A 24,370-nucleotide genomic window follows, 5' to 3' on the forward strand; every position below is an offset into this window, starting at 1 on the left:
GGTTTTATTCATTTCATTTGGCATTATTACTTGCATTTTATTTTAACACAACAACCATTGACTTAAAAACAGAAGAAACTTGTGCCTCAATTTAATCCAGTGAATATTTAATTAAAGCCTACAGTGTATGCAAAAGACTGCTAGAGGCATAAATATTTGCTTTTGTGTCAGTTATGGTCTAGTCGCAGAAATGACACAAATAAGTAATACAAACAATACCTTAAATGCAGGGTATACTGGGAAATTCAGGGACAGAGAGCGAGAAGAGGGAAGGATTCTTAGAAGGGATATTATTTAATTAGGCTTTCAAGGATGGGCACAACTTAAATCACAGTGTAAGGGAAAGAAGGGCACATTCTAGGCAGAAGGAAAACATGAAATGTATACTGGTGGGCTGTGGGGAATCCAGTTTGGCAGCATTTTGTGTATACAGCATGTCCAAGGAAGGGATGAAATGAGCTTGGAGAGAGTGATGGTGCTAGATTATTGAAGATCTCTTTAACTTGGGCCAAAGAGTGTGAAAGTTGACCCTTTAGCCAATTAGCCGGTGGAGGATTTGGGGCACTGGAGCATAAGACCAGATTTTTGCGGGAGGAGGATTAATTTTGAGCGGGGATGAGAGCTGGAAGACAGGAAGAAAGTGGTGAGTGATAGGAAGAGTTCACCTCTTTAGCTCTTATATCAAATTTCTCCTACTATGTAGTAGAGAGGACCTGACTTCAGATTTCAGTTATGATAATGTTCTTTTAAATTGTAGTAGTGCTTCAACCAGCCTTTCCACCACAGTACCTCTTAATACTTTTTATTTTGAAACTTAGTGAACTCTTGTTCTGATATTGGTTTCTGTTACCTTTTTTCTTTATGATGTTTAGATGAGTATTAATAGTGTACCTTCTTAAGCACAGTGCCTAGCACATGACTGGTATTTAATAAATATTGATTGATTGAAAAGAAACAACTTTGGCTCCTTCCTTGTCTTCCCCAATATTACTGTCTTATTTCTTGATTCCTTTTCTTATAAGTGAGAGGTGGTACCTCACTAAAGTTAGCTTGCTGGTCCTTGGGATCTTTTTGTAGGCAACTCTGTAGGCTGTACCGTGTTTGCAAAAGTGAAAGGTGCTGCCATATGGAGAATGTGTTGATTAAATTACTCCAGTATAGTTTCTTTAGAAAGTGGCAGGTAATGTTTGTATTACACTTGATTTTACAATGTTACTATTTGGCCTTGTGTAGGTTAATGTTGCTTTACTAATTCCTATTTCTTTAGATTTAAAAAACAAAACAAAACAAAATGGGGAGAAGTAAATGATTTAAGAACCAAAACCATGGAACAGTCATAACTAATGCAGGGCAAGCAGGGCTTTGAAAAGGGACATTCAACTATTCAGCTATTATGTATGTTTCTTCCCGGGTTTTGTCCTTGCACCTTGCTGTAAGCCTGTAGCTTGAATACCTATTTCCCTATAGCCTTCTTCTCTCAGTGTGTTTTCCTCCTTTTCCTTACTTCCCTCCTTATTTTCAGCACAGTGTTACCTCAAACTCTCAAATCCCTCTAGCACCAGGAGGTATCCCTAAAGTGGGTAGGGTAAGGATTTACCTCTTGTCCCAGGGCTCCTTGGATGTTGCCACATCTCTTTTTGCTGGGAGCTTTAATTCTCTTTTCATGAGTTATACAGGTAAATCTTTTTTTTTTTTTTTTTTTCCTTTCTTAAAAAAAATAATTATTTTTTAATATAGCTTTTTTATTGACCTTACATATGCATGGGCCATTTTTCAACATTGACCCCTGCAAAAACTTCTGTTCCAACTTTTCCCTTCCTTCCCTTCATCCCCTCCCCTGGATGGCAGGTAGTCCCATACATATTAAATATGTTAAAGTATATGTTAAATACAATATATGTATACATATTTATACAAGAAAATCGAAATTAGAAAGAAGGTAAAAATAACCTGGGAAGAAAAACAAAAATGGAAGCAAACAACAACAGTGTAAATGCTATGTTGTGGCCGACACTCATTTCCCAGTGTTCTTTCACTGGGTGTAGCTGATTCTGTTCATTACTGATCAATTGGAACTGATTTGGATCCTCTCATTGCCATCAGAATTGATCCTCATATAATCTTGTTGTTGAAGTCTATAATGATCTCCTGGTTCTGCTCATTTCATTTAGCATCAGGTCATGTAAGTCTCTCCAAGCCTCTCATACACGTAAATCTAATGTTCAAATATAATAAGGAAGCTTGCTGTCTAATGGAATACAATTTTGGATATTCTTATGAAGCAAACAAAAAAATTATTTAACTTTTTATATTTGTAAGTTACAGGTCATAAAGTAGGCATCCAATAAATGCTTGTTTTGGTTGATTACTTTTTGTGTAAGTCGAGATATTAATAACAAATGGATCTACTTCAAACTTATAACAAGTCAAATTAAAGTTAGGGATTTTTGTGAAAATACATGAATGATCAAATCTAAAGATCACTTAGAAATGACATCTATATAGATTTAGAGCTTTAGTAAATTCATATTACCTGAGTCATCTTGGAGAATTATGGGATATAGTTGATGGTTCATGAAATGAATACTCTTGTGCAAAGAGAAATGAAGTGCAGGAAACTTGCAGTAACATACTTAATGTCTTTGGCAGATTTAGTGTAACCACTGTATTGGAAATCCGTTTTGATTCAGAGACAGGCCACAAACTTTGCTGTGCATAGAGCCCTTGGTCATCACATTAAATTATTCTTGACTTTTGTATGACATTTATTTTTCCATGAGGGGAAAAATACAATTGTGCTAGCTTTTAGAAATTCCAAAAGCCAGAGGCTTGGTAGTTTGGGGGCTTGAATAAAGGATTACTTGCTATGAATGTTGTTCTAGAAAGGCCGTTTTCACTTCTTCCCTAAAGGACTTTAGTTTCCTCTTTTGCAAATTAACAGATAAGTTGAAATGCTAATCAAAAGTGGAGTTCTAAGTGAAGTTTTGTATTGTATTTAATGTTATTCCTAGGGAGATCTCTCTATTTGTTTCCCAGCTCTGACCTTTTCTATACATGAAATTTGGTTAAAATGAATATCAAGAGCAGACTTGAAAGGCATAAAAGTTAAAAATGTATGAGGAGTTCTGTAAGATTGGGAGAGAAACTTTTCTTGGTGGAAATTCTGGTGTTGATTCTATTATACATATGTATATTAAATCTCCCCTTTAGCACTCCACTCTTTTTTAAATTTTATTTTATTAATTTTATAATTATACATTTTTGACAGTATATATGCATGAGTAATTTTTTTTTTTATAATATTATCCCTTGTATTCGTTTTTCCAGATTTTCCCCTCTACTCCCTCCCCTAGATGACAGGCAAACCCATACATTTCACATGTGTTACAGTATAACCTAGACATAACATATGTGTGTAAATACCATTTTCTTGTTGCACGTTAAGTATTGGATTCCGAAAGTATAAGTAACCTGGGTAGATAGACAGTAGTGCTAACAATTTACATCCACTTCCCAGTGTTCCTTCTCTGGGTGTAGTTGTTTCTGTCCATCATTGATCCACTGGAAGTGAGTTGGATCTTCTCTGTGTTGAAGATTTCCACTTCCATCAGAATACATCTTCATACAGCATTGTTGTGGAAGTGTATAGTGATCTTCTGGTTCTAGCACTCCGTTCTTTTGCCATTTTTCTTTTCAAATACCTCTCAAGGTCTGGGGCAGTAGCTTGTTAGAACACAGGAATCATTCTGAATCTACCTATGCTGCTCTTCACTGGAGTGGGGGAAAAGGAGATACATTCTGGCAGCATGTTAATCCTAATGCTTGAGCTTCCGAGGTAAGAATATTTGCTTGGTGTGGTTCTTTAGCTAAGTGTCTTCTTTGTGATTTTAAAATAAATTTTCTCTTCTAGTAAATCAGGATTTTATAATCTCTGTGGTGCTTGGCACTCTGCTACATGAAAGACTATGCTTTCTGTGATCCTGAGCTTCCAGGGATGCAAATCTCAAGCTGCTCCCTGGGAGCTTCCTTTTTAATGTGGGGACTAGTGCTGGCTGTTTGCTCTCCAGATAGTACCCTTGGGTCTTTGGATCGTTTTCTTGATCATGTAACTCTTGAAAATCTTTGCCTCCATAATTCCTTCATATTCACTTCTGCACCTGATACTATAGACTCCTTTCTCTCCTTCTCCCTGAACTTCCTTTTATGTGTTGATTTTGCTTATTAGAATGTAAACTTTGAGGTTAGGGACTGTCTTTTTCATTTCTCTTTGTATTTCTAGCACTTAGTGTAGAGACTGGTTGCTCTTAAGTACTTAACAAATGCTTGTTTACTTTTTAATTCCCTTTACAAATAAACAAGCATTTATTAAGCTAGTTTTATGCCAGGCTCTGCTAATTACTTGCAAATATCTTCCTCACTAGTACTGTAGGAGGTAGGTGCTGTTAGCATCCCCGTTTTACCTTTGGGGAAATGGAAGCAAGCTGGTTCAAGGACTTTCTCAGGCTCACAAACTGTATCTGAAGCTGCTTTTGCACTCAGGTTTTCTTAATTCTAAATTCAGTGTTTTTTCCACTGTCCACTTTTCTGCCCTAGCAGTTGCAAGGTGGAAATCAAGAAAGGCTTCATACAGAAAATGATGCTTGAGCTGTGTTGTAAAGGAGGAGGGGGAAGAGATGACGGTGAAGAGAGAGTGCATTCCATACATGCAATGCCTAGAAATGGCCTTTTAACTGAGGCTGGATTGTAGAGTGCAGGAAATTGGGGGAACACAGTGGGGCTGGAAAGAGGCTGGGACAGGTAGTGAAGGACTTGGAAAGATCAGCAGAGGAGTCTGTTTTATCTTAGAGGCAATCCAGGGTTTTATTAAAAAGTTTGATGTTTAAGAAAAAATAATTTGGCATCTGTGTAAAGGATGGATTGGAGTGGCAGAGATTGTTGCAATAATCTAGATGAGAGGTGATGATGAGCTGTGAGGGGGTATAGGAGGTGGGAGAAAGGGGCCAGATGCTACAAAAAGAGATAGAAACGTCTGGAGTTAACAGTTGATTGGTTGTTGGGATTAGAGAGAGAGTGAGGATTTGAGGATGATGTTGAGAAGTCTTTAATAAGAGATTGGAAAAGTGTTGGTTCATTCAATAGAAATATAGAAGTTTACCTGAAAGGTGGATTTAAGTAAAAGATAATGAATTATCTTTTGGACATGCTGTGTTTAGATGTCAATGAGACATCCAATTTGAAATGTCCAATAAGAACTTGGTGATGTTGGATTGAAGGTTGGGAGATATTGGGGCTGAATAACTAGATCTGGGAGTTACATGTATAAAGGTGATAATTAAGCTTGTAGGAGCTGATGAGTTCACTGAGAGGGAATGAAGGGAGAGAAGACCTAGGACAGAACCTTAGGGAACACCCGTCTTTGGGTGTTCTAATGATTAAGGAGTGGTTAGGTAGAAGAATCAGGAGAGCATTATGTTAGGAGTAAAGAAAGTATCCCGGGGAATGGGTGCTAAATGTCTGAAAAAAGAATGGCTCTTGTAAGTGTATAGGCGCTGTTCTATTAGCTTACAGTTTTCATTCTTTCTTTTATTCACTACATAAAAAAATTCTAGATTTAAGAAATAAGATAAACATTTTCATAACAAAGTACGTTTCTAATGGTAGCCATGTTTGGGGGGGGAGGGAGGAAGTTGCATTATAACTACTATAAAAAAGGAAAAGCAAGGTGTACATAATAGATTTGCAGTTTCATGGACAATACTTTTTTTGCTTTTGCTGCTATCATTCTAGCCAATCTGATAGATATAAGATGGTATCTCAATGTTGTCTTAATTTGCATTTTTCTAGCAATGATTTTTAGCATTATTTTTATGACTATAAATTGTTTGATTTCTTCATTAGAAAACTTATTGTTCATACCCTTTGACCATTGATTAATTGGGGAATGACTTGATTTCTTAAAAAATTGGCAAAGATCTTTTTATATTTGAGATATAAGACCTTTGAGAAAATGTCAATAGGATTTTTTCCATAATTTTCTGCTTTCCTTTTGATTTTCACTACATTTATTTTATTTATACTAAATCTTTTTAATTTAATGTAATTGAAATTATCCATTTTATACTTCACTGTGCTCTCTTATTATTCATAAATTGTTCACCTATCCATGTCTGATAAGTATCCATGCTCTTCACATTTTTCTTGTAATATCTCCTTTTATTTCAAAGTCTTGTATCTATTTTGATTTTATATTAGTAAATGGTGTAAGATATTGATCTGTACCCAATTTCTGCTATACTGTTTTCCAACAATTTTTATCAAATAGTGAATTCTTATCCCCAAAACTTATCTTTACATTTGTCAAACACAAGTTTACTATAGTCATTTGTTGCTGTAGATTGTATATACTTTGTTCTCATCTACCATTCTATTCCTTAGCCAGTACCAGATAGTTTTGATAACAACTGCCTTATAATAAAGTTTAAAATTTGTATACTGTAGTTTTCATTTTTTTACATTTATGAAAGTTAACTTTTACTTTCTTTTGAATTAGTGAGTTTTAGATTAAAATTATCACAAAGTTCTCATTTTTATTTTCCTCTTACATGGCCTGAGTACTCCTTTATAGAACAGCCCACAATTTCTTTTATTTTTCTGATGGATTTTAGGGTGGGAAGTTGCAGTTCCCCCATTCTCTCTCCTCTTTTTTTCTCTCCGCATCCTTCCTTCCCCCTTCAGCAAATGTTACTCAAATATCTTTAGGTGGGAATAGAGATTGTCGAACAGGGTAACTGATAAATTGAATTCCAAAAAGTCATGTAAGTCATTTAAAGTCTATCCCCCTTTAAAAAGAAATCGTTATGTACAGTACCTCATTAACATAAACCGTAGAAGTTTTAAAGATTTTGGATGTCAGAATACAATCTAATACCAATTTTAAGAGAAGGTCTATCATCAGCTACAATGTGAGCACCTTGAAAACAGACCCAGTTTTCTATTTGTATCTCCAGTTCCTATCCTTATCACAATTCCCACTACATAGGAAGGGCTTAATAAACTAACTTCTTTAACTTAATCAATTCTTATTCATCTGCCACTTAATATAGATGATGAGTATTCTGTCATAGATATTCTCTTGTCTTTGTCTTTTGGGTTGATTCCATGGCGTTATACTTTCTTTGATCTTTTGCTTTTCTGACTTTTCATTCCCTCTGTGTCTCTCTCATACTGGCACTAATTCATTCTCCCTTACTAATATTCCATAATTTGCTTTTCATCACTCCCCTTTTTACAACCTTTCCCTTGCCACTTTTATCTTTTTTTTTTTTTTTGCTTCAATTGTAATCTCAATTAAAGAGACTTGCCTCTCAAGAGTCTATATAACCTCTTGTGAGGTTTGTACCTATAAAGTATTTAATGATTTCATCATCCTTGGAGGCCTAAATTTAGCTTTGCCAAATATATATTTTTTAAAATTTGGACTATAGTATCAGTCTGTATAGTGAAGCAAAAAGTAGTATGTCTTCGGTTTTATTGTTATGACAAAGCACCTGATAACTTTTGTTTTTAATTACTGAAGGAATTTAGAATTTGTCAGGGAGCTTAAAAGTCATCTATTCCAACTTCTCCCATTCAATGTACAATCCTCCACATCTGCTCAGATTACTTAACTTTCCAGTGCTTTTAGCCATTGTGACTTAATAGAAATTTTGTAGTAGATAAGGTTCAAGGAAGCGATCGCCATAGAAGGCTTTATTGGTCTTAGGAAAAAGATATTTTCCAGGTCTTCCTTTCCCAGCACTGAGGATCTCATTAGAAAAAGGAAAAAAGCTATTGAAACATTGCTTTGTGTCTTCCTTTCCTGGAGGGGCACCTTGAATGGATGAATATACAGAGTCTGTTTTTAAATTTGCTATAATAATACGGTATGTGAAAATCAGAATAGAGGCAGTTGGCTTAAGAAGTAAGTGCTCATGGCATAGAGTGGAAAAGGTGTTATTAGATGTTCATTGTGTGAATGATACCGATTAAATTCTATTGAATTTTACAGGCATTAAATGATTGTGTAGAACAAGACAGCTAGATAGCATAGTGGTCCTGGGTGAGGTACAGTTTAACTGGAACCCAATTCCTTTCCTCCTGGAGCAAAACTAGTAATTTTGAGAGGTTTTTACTGGGTTAGGGTTAGAACATGACTATTTAATTTGATGCAGTCTGGTAGTCATGGATATGCATACTGGTTGCAGAAGCCATTAGGCTAGGCATGGAATCAAGTAGAGAGATTAGCATTTTGAGGGTTCTTAATAGGATTCTATTGAAATGATGCATAAGACTCTTCTAAATGTTTATAAGAAGAGCTTGGAAATACTTTACTTTGAACAGGTTTCATTGGATCACTCAGCCCAGTTTACATTGCTACATTTTAGGAGTTGGTGAAATTGGAGATTAGACAAAATGGGTAGTTGTTTGTGCTTTATTCTCAGAGGGTCATAACATCAGGGAGCTGATGATATTATGACATGCGCTGAAATTGGATTTCAGTGAATGAGGTAGTGCCAAGGTCATTTGTCTCACTTTCCCCTCTAGATGTTGGGGGTGGAGTAGGAGAGAAGCATTGAATTGTTTGGAAATCCAGCTTCTTGTTGGCTCATTGATAAAACCTGTGTGGTGTTGGAACAATTCACATAGGCCATATTTTTCCCATTGATAAGATTAAGTTGGTTTTGTTGGAATTCAGGCCACCAAGATTTTAATATAAAGTTGTATAAAGAGATAACTATTAAAGAAAAGGAAAAGAGATAATATAATTAGAACCTTTTAAAATAGAATGTTACTATGGGACTGATGATTAACTATTTTCCATATTCAAAGAAATAAAATTCTAGGGCTTAGCTGGGTTTGAATCACAGCATGTGAAGTAATAAATGTTCTTGATTCTTAATAAGTTGCTGTTCTAAAGGAGATTCTTGATGAAAATGGCCTAGTTTGCTCATGAAGCTCAGTCCAAGTGGAATAGGCCAGATTCAGACATTTTTTAATTGTAGTATTTATGTAGTTCTTTAGTCATTTAATATACATAAACTTTAACATTTTTATTTGGTTCTTGAGTGTGGTTTTATTTTTTTTTAATATGTCACAGATTCCACTTCCCTCATAAGTTCTGTAGTTCTATGGCTTTTATTGAATAACTATGCAGAGCATTTTATGTTTTATTGTTATTTATCTCTTGTCCTCCCCAACTTCCCTAGTACTTATTGTTAAGGGAAATACCCTCGTTTCAGTTTCTCAAGGGCAACTTAGATGTCCATCCTTGACATCTCATTCTCTTACAAACCCACATTCAATCTTTTGCCAAAGCCTCTTGATGTAACCTTTTCAGCATCTCTTGAATATACTTTGCTTTCCTCTGGAAGACATAATTTTTTTTTTCCCCTGAGGTTGGGGCTAAGTGACTTGCCCAGGTCACACAGCTAGAAAGTGTTAAGTGTCTGAGATCAGATTTGAACTCCTGAATTCAAGGCTGGTGCTCTATCCACTGCGCCATCTAGATGCCTCCAGAAGACATAATCTTGATGCAGGCTTTTATTAACTCATATTTGGATTATTGTCATTTTTCCATTCCAATCCATCTTCCATTCAGCTGCAAATTGAATTTTCCTAAACAGCAGGTTGGTGTATGTATTCTTCTCCCCTCTCTCCTTTGATAATTCTGATGACTCTCTATCACCTCCAGGATCAAATAGTCTTTTCGGTAATGAGAGGATCCAATTCAATTTCAATTGATCAGTGATGAACAGAACTAATTACACCCAGAGAAAGAACACTGGGAAATGAGTGTGGCCCACAATATAGCATTTGCATTCTTTCTGTTGTTGTTTGCTTGCATTTTTGTTTATTTTCCCAGGTTATTTTTACCTTTCTAAATCCGATTTTTATTGTGCAACAAGAGAACTGTATAAATAAATATATATATGTATATACATATATTGTATTTAACATGTTTAACATGTATAGGACTGCTTGCCATCTAGGGGAAGGGGGGGGTGGAGGGATGGAAGGGAAAAGTTGCAAGAGAAGTGTTTGCAAGGGTCAATGTTGAAAACTTACCCATGCATATGTTCGGTCAATTAAAAGCTATAATAATAAAAACAAACAAACAAACAAAAAAAGAAAATACTCTAAATTTCTATACTGATTTCCATTCTTATTGACTCCTTGGATTATCTTTTTGCTCTTTTAAGACCCCTTAGGAGGGGCTTATGATTCCATTATAATATGGGGAGGGGAGGGAGATTGTGCTCATTGATTTTACAGTATCTGCCTCAATTTTTGGTTTGCTTTACTTTACATCCAATTTTGGTCTTGAATTCTGATTTTTCACTAATTGGCTTCTTTTGCCATAGGACTTAAGAAATGTGACTTAGTTATAGAGTAAATAGGATACTGATTCTAAGGTCATGAAGACCTGGCTTCCAATTTGTCTTACTGAGATATATGCTCCTGGGCAAATTATGTAACTTCTGTCTGCCTTAGTTTCCTCTTTTATAAAAGGAGGATAGTAATAGCACTTATCTTGCATGTTTGTTGTGAGGATCAGATAAAATAGTATTTGTAAAATTGCTTATCAAGCACAATGTTCAATTTATAACACAGGATTAATTACTTGATAACCTTTCTCTGATTATTTCTCCAATTGTTATCAGGTTAATATGGTTTCTGTGTATCTAAAGTATCTTTTTTTTTTTTTTTTTAATGTGTTTATATAAGTCTAAGAGCAGTGGTTTTAGGTTGGAAAAATGAATCATAAGGCTCATAGCCTCAGTAACATTCAGTGGTTTGCTTGCTTTTTTGGTTTTATCCTAATACAATTTGATTTGTCAGCATATGTAAAAACAATCATGTATTTGAGAATTGGGAGTCTTAAGAAATTCTCAGCAGAAAGTCTAAGATGGTGTGTGGGTCAGTTCCTTTGGACAGCTTTGTTTAGGCCTCTGTGGTTGCAATTTTGCCAACTTTGATGGATTGTCATAGACAACTTTCTTCGAAATAATAGTATCAATGGTACTTTGGTATTGATGGAACTTTGAAATAATTCAAACATTCTTGAAAACAGTTTAGAATTATGGAAGAAAAGTCATCAAAAGTGTCCTACCTTTTGACTGAGAAAAGCCAATGCTGGGCATAAAGCCCTATATCTAAATATATCTCCATATGTACATGCTTACTTACAATTTACATGGTATTCCAAAGGAATCAGAGACAAAGAAGAGGCCCGCCTTTTGCAGAAAATTAGAAACAGAGTAGTTGCTTTTTAAGTTGGAGAAGAACAGAATAAACTGTGGAATATTATTTGAGCTGTAAAGAATAGTTAGTATGAGGAATTCAGAGAACGTTCAAGATTTATATGAACTGATGTAAAGTAAGCTGAATTTGGAAAACAGTATAAAGAGTGATCACAATAATGAAAGCTGTGGGGTAGCTAGGTGGTACAGTGGATGGAATACCTGTCCTGAACTTAGTTCAAATCTGATCTCAGACACTTAACCACTTCCTAACTGTGGCCCTGGGCAAGTCACTTAACCTCAAATGCCTCAGCAAAAAAAAAAAAAAAAAAAAAAGCTAAGAGAGCACTAATTTTGCCCCTGAACAGCTGGAGAATTGTACCTCTCTCTTTCTTTTGTGGATGTTGATAGATGGAGACCTGTAGAGGTGTAATGGGAAATAAATTATCTGAGACAATAATTTTGCTAAACTTTTTATTTTAAGGGATGACTCATTGAGGGGTATGAAGGAAGTATATTAGGAAATGACTGGTGCAAAAATAAAAGGCATTAATAAAATCTCCATCCATTCAAGTACTCATGTCATTTTTCCTCTCTTACAGATAAGAAGTCTGCAGAGAAATAGAAAGGATTAAATAAGAATCTCTACTTATCAGGTATGATCTACTATTGCTATTAATTAGGAAAAATACCAGAGAAACCAGTGAATTTTGTTTTCCTCTGACTGGATGTGGGTAGACAGTTCAAGAGGAAATCTGATAGATGGCCTATTTGTTGGGAGAGCAAGGAAGAAATGGAGAAAATCTGTCTCTTTCTGCTCAAAACACAGCAGAAAGAGACATGTAGTAACCTGGGCCCACATATCCAATGTAGATTTTCCTTTGACTGTGGGAGCACTGCTTCCAGTAGTTTAGAAAGTAATGCCAAATAGAGGAAGAGCTTTGTTCCTATAAAAGTATGCCCGAGGAAAAGGAATGGCCAGTGGTGTCCCTCACTTATCTAGGACCTTCCCACAAATGACAGCTAGCTAGTACACTGCAGTATGTGAAAATGTTGAAAATGTTTGTGGTTTCTTAAACCTTGAAAATAGACATGTTGTCAAAGCCATTATTGAACAGGATTAGGCAATTGTGCCCAGAACTAGTTGAAAATGTGATTCCATAGCTTTGTGGAGATGGGATTAAGATCTAAGATTAAAGTGACAATGGATTTTCATTGTCTGGGAAAAAACAGCTAGCAAGAACATGTTAAGAAACAGAATTTTAACAGAAAAATAATTTCATGTTAATTTAGCTAATGTTGTTGGGTCATTTCAGTTGTGTTTGACTCTTCATGACCCCATTTGGGGTTTTCTTAGTTATGTTGTTCAGTCACTTTGTGAAGCATTCGGTGACTCTTAGGGGTTTTCCTAGTAAACATACTGGAATGTATTTTTATAGTCACACAGCTTGTGTCTAATTCCAAGATCAGTGTTCTAGTCACTTTGCCATGTAGCTGTCCAGTTTTTATTTACTTAATGCTTAAAAGATACTTAGCATTTTTATCCATTTGATACTTACAACCACCTTGGGAGATAGGTACAAATACTGTGCTAAGACTTTGTTTCTGTGTACTTAAATGTAATTTTTTTGGGGTCTGGACTTGTTTCATTGGTTACTCCTGGTATGGAAAGTCCCTCTACCACTACAAATTGGCAACTCTTAAGAGAGTTGCTTGAAACATTGTGATGTTCTGACTTGTCTTTGATCATAAAGTAATGCATAGCGGGAATGAGTTAAACTTGGGTCTTCCAGATTCCACAGATGGTACACTACTATTCATGTACTATGATGCCTTTCTTAAATATATGCACATGTGTGTATGCAGGCATGCATATGGTACACTTAATATATATGTACACATGCATATATTTATGGTGTATATGTATATACACATTTGCATCTGTTAAAGAACATGCTAGCAGATTATGCAGTGAGAGAAGTCTTTAATTATCTTCCACTTATGAAAGTATTTAATTCTTTTTAAAAAGTTAATGAACAATGTGGCCTCAGAGTCAGGAAAAAGCTGTGTCCAAATAATCTCTCTGATAAATGGTCCTATTCAAGTCACTTATGCCTCTAAGCAAGTCTCTAAGTTACAGAGAAAATGTGGACCTGCTAATTAATAATTTTCTTCTCTAGGAGTTTGTGTAATGAAACCATAACTCTCATTCTTATACTGTCCTATTAACATAGCAAAAAAAAAAAAATTTTATACAGTGGGAGAACTTGAGTCTGGGAGGAGGAAAGTAGGGAAAAAAATCCTAAAATGTCCAGGGGAAAAGAGATTTAGGGGGTGATAGTCTAAGTTATCTCTTTAAAATTAGCCTCTGATTATCACCCAAGACAAAAATATAAAGTTTATTTCTGGACCTCTTCCTCTCTCTATCCCCTCACCCTAATATTCTCCCCAAGTGTTGGACAACTTACTTCTGCATGGAGGTGAAGAGACTGCCTTGCCTGCGTGTTGATTGACCCAAATCCAACTAGTTTAGATTTGGCAGTTGTCTCCTCACTCCAGAAGGAATAGACTGTTGACTCACATGGCATATGGCCAAAGTACACGAGGAAGACCATATAAGGAAATTTTCATTTTGAAAAAGGCAATGGGGAAAAATGGAAAACTTATAAGTGGTGGTTAATATGGTAGGCCCCATACAGATAACATGAGACTTGAATCCTACCTTACTAAGCCTACACAATTTTGCATTGTATTTACTTAATTTTAGGGTGGCAAGATAGTAGATATTGGACCTGTTTTAAATAATTATAAGAAGTGTTTTTGTTTTTATATCAACTTTCTCCTGTTTCTTTTAATAGTATTTTTTTTTTTTCCTAATTCAGCATTTTTTTTTTTTTTCCTTTTCTGAGGCTGGGGTTAAGTGACTTGCCCAGGGTCACACAGCTAGGCAGTGTTAAGTGTCTGAGACCATATTTGAACTCTGATCCTCCTGAATTCAAGGCTAGTGCTCTATCCACTGCGCCCCCTAGCTGCCCCTCAGCATTTATTTTAATATGATTTTGAGTTACAAATTTTTTTCCCTTTTTCCTTCCCAAGAAAACAAACAGTCTAATATAGGTTATGTATGTATGTATGTATGTATGTATGATACATGTTATCACTTTTATTTTTGAATGTATTCCCCGAAACCTTCTTCTCTCCCATGCAACCCACATAATCCTTCTTAACAAAAGATTAAAAAAGAATGGAGAAATGTATTGTAGCAGAACTACATAGTACATTGACTCTGATATTATATACTTTATTTATTCCCCACCTGAAGTCCCTGACTTCTGCAAAGAAAGGCGGCAAGGGCATTTTATCATCTTTTTTTAATCCAAGTTTAGTCACTAAAATTGCACCGTATTGTTTTCTTTTCTTTTTTTTTTTTCCCCTTCTCCAATTACTTCTTTGTAGTCATTGTGTGTGGTTTTTTTTTTTTTTTTTTTTTTTTACTGGTTCTGCTTACTTGCCAACTCTGCATCAGTTCATGGTTCTCTCTTCTCCTTATTTAGCCTTTCTTTTGGATTCCTTTATCATAATATGTTTTATCATTTTTCTAATAGGCATTCATGTTGTTTTCTATTTCTGCTACGCCAAGGAATACTGCTGTGAATATTTTGGTATATTATGGAACTTTTGTCTTTGCTTTTCTTAGTCTGTATACCTATCTCTGGGTCAGATATTTTATTCCCTTTTTAATTTCAAATTACTTTTCTATTACTATTCTATAGCTTCAGTAGCAGGCATTACTATTCCTTTCTCTTGTGCTCCTTGTTAGTTTTTTTGGTGGAGTTGTTAGTTTTAATGAGATCTGTAGAAGATAGTCATGGCAGGATTACATTTTTACAGGGCCAAGTATAATTCCTTATTAGTTGATGATCAAAAAAAAGCAGGATGAGCACTCCTCATCCAATTTCACCTTGAAATTGACAACTAAAGTACTTCTATAATGTCAGAGGAGGACCATATTCCCTTTAGGATGTAAATTTGGTCAGTAATGTGTAAACAGATCTCTAATTCTAGCCGTGGACTGGTTGAAACTAGTACCTCATAAGAAATTAGACCTAGGTTTATTTTACCTTGTATTAATTTTCATCTGAAAAATGAATTATTCCCTAAGAATAGCCGTAGTCTATCACAGTTGATAATCACATAATATTAAAGTAATACTCTCCTGCTTCTGCTCACTTCATTCAGATCATGTATGTCTCTCCAGGCCTTTCTGAACTCAGCCAACTGATCAACAATAATATTCCATTGGCTAAATATGCTACAGTATATGAATGCATTCTCAATTGATGGGCATCCATTCAAGAAAAATTTTCATTTGATTCTGCTCTATGATATTTCCTTAGTTTAAATTTCCCATTTTTGCTGTTCCAACTCACCTGCTATGTAATCTATGCTACTTTTTGACAGTTTGTGTTTTGTTGTTTTCATAGATTCCCTGTTCTACCCCTTCTGGGTTCATGCCTAAGAAAATAAGAAAGTTTAAGGATAAAAATTCCAACTCCCTAGCTGTGTAACCTGTTATTATTAGAAGACTAGTAAATTTATTTTGTTTTCTTCTTGTCATAATCAACTGATTTTTAAAAGTATATATGAAATTTTGAAGTTAGAGAGAAGGGTTCTTTAGTTTGTTGCTCAGTCTTCTCCACTACCCCAGTATTTTTGAGTTACTTAGACATGTAGCTAAAATTAATTCCTTTTTTTCTTGAGGGTTGAAAACTTGTTTTTTTTTTTCTTGAGGGTAGAGAACTTGTTTAATACTAATTTAGTAGATAGAGATGCTTAAAGGTTTGTGAAGTATTCTGTCTTACACCTTGCCTTGAATGGATCCAAAAATTTGAATGAATAAGGAATAGTTGAGACTTGTTCAGAAAGTTACTTGGTTTTGTTTCATTTGTTTTGGAAGTTCTACGTTTTCATGGGGAAGAAAAGAGTTGCATGATCTTTGACAATTTGTTAACTATGTTTTCCCTTATCTTGGGAATTTCTAACAGACAGAGAGAGTAAAGGAAATGAGATGAATGAATAAGAATGAATGAATGAGATGAATGAATGAGAAATAATTTTAAAAAGAAATAGCATTGAAGAATTAGCATAAAATAATTATAGTGTCATAAAGTATAATATATTTCAACTCCTTTCTTAATAGTTCATATCAGGATCCCTTCTTTATACTTCCTGACTTTTTGCTGAGATAACAGATATGATCATGTTTCATATTTAAACTGTGTCCTTATCCTTTTGATTCTTTCTCAAAATTGTCCATATTGTTTATAATTACATGCATTTTTATAAATTAATCAATAATGTAAATACAAATAAACATAAGTTACACTATGCATTCCCTTATTGTTGTAAATTTATATTTACAACAATTTATATTTTTATTTATTATATATATTATATATATATGTTATTTATATAGTTTTTTATATGTATGTTTAATTGCCATGAAAATCTTTCAACAGATATCCTATGAGCTGATTCTAAAAGGTAGGGTTAGCAAAAACTCTTAGCATAAGCAATAGAACTTTAGTAATTGCATATTATATAGAAAGAGTTGGTGGCAAGTCAGTTTTTTAGCCACAGCTTGTATACAGTGAAGCTATCAACAATAACATCTGTGAGTGAGGAGTATGTTTTAGTTATTTCCCTAGGAGTTTGTTTCTAGATAAAGTTTTAGTGAGAAATTGAACTTGAGCTTAGTGACTTATAAAATAGTGACCAAATGGCCATAGAGGTAACTTCCAAGTAGGAAAGTGACATGTGGAGAATCTACTTTATGTTTAATTGGAACATCCGTTCTTGTGCTTGCCCTTTACAGAATACAGTCATTTCCATTAATACTCTGTGTCTTAGTCATAGTTCCAATTTAAATGATTTGTTGTTTAGAGAACGGATATATAAATACAATGGTTATTGGCCCACAGTGGCCTCTCCCTTCCTCCTTTCTTCTGGATTTCCTGCTTGTATTTATAAAGATGAGAAGTGAGACCTGGTTATTAATCAATTGGAGAAAGAAAAGCGAAGTCAGAAAATGTACCAACAAAAATTGATTGAGTTCTTGCTATAGGTAAGGTATAATGTTATTCAGGACATCATTAATTTCTATGTTAAAAAGACTTTTTTTGTTTGTTTATGTTTTTTCTTGAAGAAAAGTTAAACTTGAAGTGATTCATTAGTTTTCCTCACAGAATATACTTTGGTTTCTTATTTCATTTGTATCACAAAAGAAGGCCAAATCATACATTTTTCTAGAACTGAAAAGGTGATATACTGAGATCACAATAGAATGTGACTGACAAGTGAAGTTCTTTGAGGTTAGGGAGTAGTTTTTCCTTTCTTTGTATATCCAGCACAGTCCCTGGCATATAACTATGTTTCCATTTCTTTTTTCTTTCTTTCTTTCTTTCTTTTTTTAAGCTTTTTATTTTCAAAATGTGCACAAATAGTTTTTAACATCCACCCTTGCAAAACCTCGTGTTCCAAATTTTTTTCTCCCTTCCTTTTCCCATCCCCTCCCTGAAATGGAAATATATATTAAACATGTACAATTCTTCCATAGATATTTCCACAATTATCGTGCTGCACAAGAAAAATCAGATCAAAAAGGAAATAAATGAGAAAGAAAACTAAATGCAAGCAAACAAAAAAGTGAAAATATTTTGATCCACAATCAGTTCCCACAGTCTTCTCTCTTGATTGTAGATGGCTTTCTCCATCACAAGACCATTGGAATTCACCTGAATTACCCCACAGTTAAAAAGAGCCGTGTTTATCAGAATTGATGATTGTATAATTTTCCTGTTCTTGTGTGCAGTATTCTCTGGTTTTACTCCCTTAACTTAGCATCAGTTTATGTGGCTTTTCACTTCAGGTTTTTCTGAAATCATCCTGCTGATCATTTCATATAAAATAACATTCCATTAAATTCATATACCATGACTTATTTAGCCATTCCCCAACAGATGAGCATCCACTCAGTTTCCAGTTCCTTGCCACTACAAAAACATTTTTTGCACATATTGGTCCTTTTCCCTTTTTATGCTGTCTTTGGGATATAGGCCTAGTAGAGTATGTCTCTTTTTCTTAAGGCACCTTTCCCAGCTTAACGATGTGTTCTTTCATCCTATTTCACCTTCACCACCAAGCTTTTCAGCTTCCTTTTAATGTGTTATTTGTTTGTGTTAGAATGGAAACTCCTTGGATAGGGACTGTATTGCTTATTCTGGTGCTTAGCACAATGCCTGGCACATAGTAAATGCTGATAATTAAATCCTGAATTTCTAAATAAATTTTTTTTCTTTTTTTTGGCTAGATCATGATGACAACTTTTTGTGGTGAATGATATACCAGTGGTGTCAAAATCCAATAGAATTGGGGGGCATTCAGCTCTTCATAAACATCTCTGTAGATTGAATGTTGACTCAAACATCTATGAACATTTTTAATATTTTTTTTACATTTTTATTTATTTTGTTAAGTAGACTAGTTAATTTTTACTCTGACTTGGGCCAACATTCCAGTTATATTTGTGTCATACTTGTGTTATCAGTCTTAAAAGTCAGGTTCAGTGATCTTGGTGATTTTCTTAATGAGCTTCTAGGCTCTTCCTAATTAGTCACAAACCGCTTTTTCCAAAGACATTTCAAAATATAATCCTCAGTGGACTTTTCTTCTAATTAGTCAGACATTTTCCTTGTATATGTCATTTTACCCATTCCTGGAATGCACTACCTTCTCTTTATCTCTTGCAATTCTTTAGCTTCTTTCAAGATCTAGATCAGCTCTCAAAGATTTCACAAGAGCTTTCCTCCATTTTGTTGCTTTCTTCTCCAGAAGTTACTTTGCATTTATTATATATGTTTTATGTTGACATCTCTGTGCAACACAGTATCTTCCCTGTAGTCAAATAACTCACCGAGGACAAAAACTTTTTTTGTTTTGTTTTTGGATACTTGCATTTACTAGATACAATAAATAAATAACTTAATGAGTACTATTTATTCTTTAAAGCTAAATATACTGTTAACCAGTGACTATCTCACTGAGAATCTATTTTTGCTTGATATATCATTCGTTGATAGCATATCAGTGTCTGCTGACAAGTCCTGTAGATTTATCTCTGTTCTGAGTTTGGATCTCCCTCCTTTTTTTTTTTTTTTTTTTTTTTTTTTTTTTTTTTTTTTTTTTTTTTTTTTTTTGAGGCAATTGAGATAAAGTACTTGCCTCCAGTCACATAGGTAATAATTATTAGATATCTGCAGTGACATTTGAACTCAGGTCCTCCTGACTCCAGGGCTAGTTCTTTATCTGCTGGGTCATCAAGCTGCCCTAGTGTTTTCAAATCTCTCAACTTTTGTTTGGACCAATTTCAAAAGAGCAAGCAGCAGAAGCATAGAGTTATATAAATTGATAGAAAAAGGAGAACCAGGAAAATGATATATACACGGACTATGACAATTAACACAGAACAACAGCCACAAAAACAACTGAACCTGAATGCTAGGAAATTATAAAGAACAAACTTGGCCCCAAAGAAGAGATGTAAGAATTACATATTCTCTACTCCTTTGAAGATGTCAGGAGTTCTTAGGGGTGTGAGAAAAATTAATGTTTTGTTTTTTTTTTTTTTTTTTTTTTTTTTTTTTTTTTTTTCATGGCTTGGTTGATTTTGTAGAATATTTCCCCCCTTCTCTGATAGGCTGAAGGGTTACTTAAAAAACAAGAAACTTTTGTTCTTTGGTTTTACATAAAAACCCCCAGTGCCTGCAGTTTATGGTTCAGACTGAAGAATTCTATTCTTTATTAAGAACCTCCAGGGTCAGCTAGATGGCATTGTGGATAGAGCCCCGGCCCTGGAGTCAGGAGCAGCCAAGTTCAAATCTAGCCTCAGATCCTTAACACATCCTAGCTGTGTGATCCTGGGCAAATTACCTAATCCCAACTGACTTGCAGCAAAACACATACGTGAACAAATAAAATAAAACTCTACATGAAGCTTTGCTTATGTTATTTTTATGCCTAGCATTGTTAAGTCTGTTCCTGCTTTTTATCTGCATCTAAGTTAATGAAAGTTAGATAGCTGTTGATAATCAATCTTAGCATTTTTCTTTCTTCTCCTCAATAGTATTTTGTTTTTCCAATTACACGTAAAGATAGTTTTCAACCTTGATTTTTGTAAGATTTTGAGTTCCAAAATTTTATGATTGGCATTTTCCATCCTAAGTCTATTGGAATTACCTTGAATCACCACATTGTTAAGAGTCAAGTCTGTCATAGTTGATTATATTACAGCCATTTATTATTTGTTCACGGGTTTCCCCATTGATGAACATCCCTTTAGTTTATATCTATGGGTACTTTCTAAATTCTGTTCACTTTAGGGTTTAAGTCTATCAGTCTTTTTACTCAGACAATGAGAATGCACCATTTAGTGACAATGACATCTATGGCATCATTCCAAATTGCTTTCAAGAATTATTGGCTCAATTTATAGCTCTGTCAACATTAATACATTAGCAGACCTGTTTTTTCAGCCCAACAGTTGTCATTTTCTATTCCTGTTAGACCACTGATTTTTTTTTTTTTTTGGTAGTAAATTTTGAATCATTGCCTTTTCAATAGATTCCTTAGAATCTTCCTTTTAAGTAGAATATCTATAGGAGTCCACCTGGAAAAAAATGATCCTATGATTTATAACTGTTCTTTGCCCCTCCTCTTACCACCCCTAATTTAAAGGAATTTGTTAAACGAATATTCATTCTTTGTTGTTCCTTCCTTAAAGTATTTCCTTAAAGGATGTTTACCTTCTTCACTGACTTTTTTTCCCCTCTGCTGATGATTAACTTTATTTTCATGCAACTGTTACATTTGTAAACCCCTTATGTCTGTTTTTAGAAAACACTTTATTAGATTTAGTCATATTAGAGTCAAGAATTTTCTCCTAGTTTGGAATCTTTCCTACTTTGCTTTCAGTTTCTTTAATGTTCAATAAAATTGAATGTGCCAGTATTTCAAATTCAGATGTTATAAACATTTTGATAAGAAATAGATAAACTAGTATAATTTTACTGTTTCCTTCTGTAACTTAACATGTCCTTCAGAGAGGTTATCCCATTTGGTGCATCTATATTTAGTATTGATATTACTTCATTGTCTATGGTACCTTTTAGCAAGATGTAATTTCCTTGTCTCAAAAATTAGGTCTTTTTTGGCTTGGCTTTGCTGAGGTCATAATTGCTACCTATATTTTCTTTTCTTTTCTTTTTTTTTTTTTTTTAACTTCAGCTGACATAATGCTGTTTATTATCAAAGTAAGATCTGAAATCTGCCTCTTTATTATATGGATGATTTTACTTAGTTACATCTACTGTAGTCATGCAGGATAGTTCTAATTCTCTAAGAAAAGGTAGTCATCATGTTATTTCTATCCTTTCAGGTTTCTGCTTTCTTCTCGTTGTTTTTTAACTTTATTAATTTTGTTTAGGTCCCTTAATTATATATTAAAAGTAATTTTTAACATTCCAGAAAATGTTTCAAATTCCAAATTCTGCCCCTGTCTCCTTTTTTCCTGACATGGTAATAATCAGACATGTTATATATATGAGTAATCATGTAACACATTTTGTTAATCGTTTTATGTAAGAACACACAAAAAAAGTGAAAACATGATGTTTCTGTATTCAGACTATTAATTCTTTCTCTGAAGGTGGATCACATTTTTCATCATGAATCCTTTAGAACAGTCTTGGAATATTTTATTGCTGAGAATAGTCATTCACAGTTCTTCACTGCATCGTACTGTTATGTACTATATTCTCTATGCCTCTAAGCTTTTCCAGGTTCAGAATAACTGGATCTTTAGTGCTATCCTCCTTGAGGGGCTTTCCGAAGTTACCATTGTAGCTTTCAGAGCCTCTTCTTGGGAGCATCTGTTTTTATTGTCAGGATACAGAACGCCATGGATTGCATGTGTCTCTGGGACACTGGAAGTCGCTGGGAGACTGACCTTTTTTTTTGTCTACTTGTCTTGGCTTTACTGGGAGTGGTGCCCTTTCCTGTTGCAGATAACTTCTTGGGCAGTTCTGTTAGGTGAAGAATGAATTTATTAGAGTTTCTCATTAGCTTTTTGATCATTATTTTTTCTGTGACTTGTAATTCAAATATGTTCCTATGTTAATTGTTCTTAAGGCTAAAAATTAACAGAGTTCTTAACCACACTAAGTTTTCAGAAATAGATCACCTAAGTGAGTTATACTGTAACTGTATATTTGTTATTCTGCAATTCACAGTTAAATTTTTAAATTTTAAATTGGTCTCCATATAGAGATAAAAATTTAAAATGGGCAGGCTATCCTCTAATCCACAACATTTCTTTTAGGAAAAGCAAAAATGTTATTTCAATATTGATAGTCAAAGCTGTACAGAAATAACAGTGAGTTCGGAACTCATTAGCATCTGCTTTATCCAAGGGATATAAAACAAAGTTGTTTTGCTGGGGCTTTACATCACCAAAAAAACCAACTAAAGGAAAAACAAGCAAACAAACAAGTCAGTTTAAATTATATAACAGAGGTCCTGAGGCATTATATGAATAATTACTTAATTATTGGTAAGGTTTAAGAGGAAGAGATTAATTTGAAGCATCCATTTTCTTTAAAGATACCAAGGGGTCTTCTCAAGAATTTTGTTCTTAAAATAAAGATGAAACAACTTTATCAGAAAAGATCTCACTCTCTTTCTCCTAGCTTCTCTCCAGTGATTATAGGAGAGGAATTCTCTTTACCAGATTCAATCTTCATACATCATTTATAAAATTAATTTATAAAAATAAAAAATAAACAATAAACTTTCCTTGACTCCTTAGAGAGAAGACTTTTTCTTTTTTTTTTTTCCCATTTTTATTATTATATATATATATATATATATATATATATATTTTATAATATTATCCCTTGTATTCATTTTTCCAAATTACCCCCCTCCCTCTATTCCCTCCCCCCGACGACAGGCAATCCCATACATTTTACATGTGTTACAATATAATCTAGGTACAATACATGTGTGCGAATATCATTTTCTTGTTGCACAATAAACATTAGAATCCGAAGGTACATGCAACCTGGGCAGACAGATATTAGTGCTAACAATTTACATTCACTTCCCAGTGTTTCTTCTCTGGGTGTAGCTACCTCTGTCCGTCATTGATCAACTGGAAGTGAGTTGGTTTTTCTTTATGTTGAAGATTTCCACTTCCATCAGAATACATCCTCATACAGCATTGAAGTGTACAGCGATCTTCTGGTTCTGTTCATTTCACTCAGCATCAGTTGATGTAAGTCTCTCCAAGCCTCTCTGTATTCCTCCTGCTGGTCATTTCTTACAGAGCAATAATATTCCATAACCTTCATATACCACAATTTACCCAACCATTCTCCAACTGATGGACATCCATTCATCTTCCAGTTTCTAGCTACAACAAAAAGAGCTGCCACAAACATTTTGGCACATATAGGTCTCTTTCCGCTCTTTAGTATTTCTTTGGGATATAATCCCAGTAGTAGCGCTGCTGGGTCAAAGGGTATGCACAGTTTGATAACTTTTTGGGCATAATTCCAGATTGCTCTCCAGAATGGCTGGATTCTTTCACAACTCCACCAGCAATGTATTAGTGTCCCAATTTCCCCACATCCCCTCCAACATTTGTCATTATTTGTTCCTGTCATCTTAGCCAATCTGACAGGTGTGTAGTGGTATCTCAGAGTGGTCTTAATTTGCATTTCTCTGATCAGTAGTGATTTGGAACACTCTTTCATGTGAGTGGATATAGTTTCAATTTCTTCCTCTGAGAATTGTCTGTTCATATCCTTTGACCATTTATCAATTGGAGAATGGTTCGGTTTCTTATAAATTAGGGTCAGTTCTCTATATATTTTGGAAATGAGACCTTTGTCAGAACCTTTGTTTTTAAAAATATTTTCCCAATTTGTTACTTCCCTTCTAATCTTGTTTGCATTAGTATTATTTGTACAGAAACT

General features: G+C 34.4%; 1 protein-coding gene across 1 annotated transcript in view; it reads left to right on the forward strand.

The window, feature by feature from the left end:
* Window positions 1-24,370, forward strand: part of MAP4 (microtubule associated protein 4) — a 210,785-nt gene that overhangs the window by 38,854 nt on the left and 147,561 nt on the right. The window contains exon 2 of the mRNA XM_074282568.1: window positions 11,882-11,935. The gene's annotated coding sequence lies outside the window, so the exon portion shown is untranslated. The remainder of the gene's footprint in view (window positions 1-11,881; window positions 11,936-24,370) is intronic.

The sequence above is a fragment of the Sminthopsis crassicaudata genome, chromosome 1, assembly GCF_048593235.1.
Source record: "Sminthopsis crassicaudata isolate SCR6 chromosome 1, ASM4859323v1, whole genome shotgun sequence".
In the NCBI taxonomy this organism is placed as follows: domain Eukaryota; kingdom Metazoa; phylum Chordata; class Mammalia; order Dasyuromorphia; family Dasyuridae; genus Sminthopsis; species Sminthopsis crassicaudata.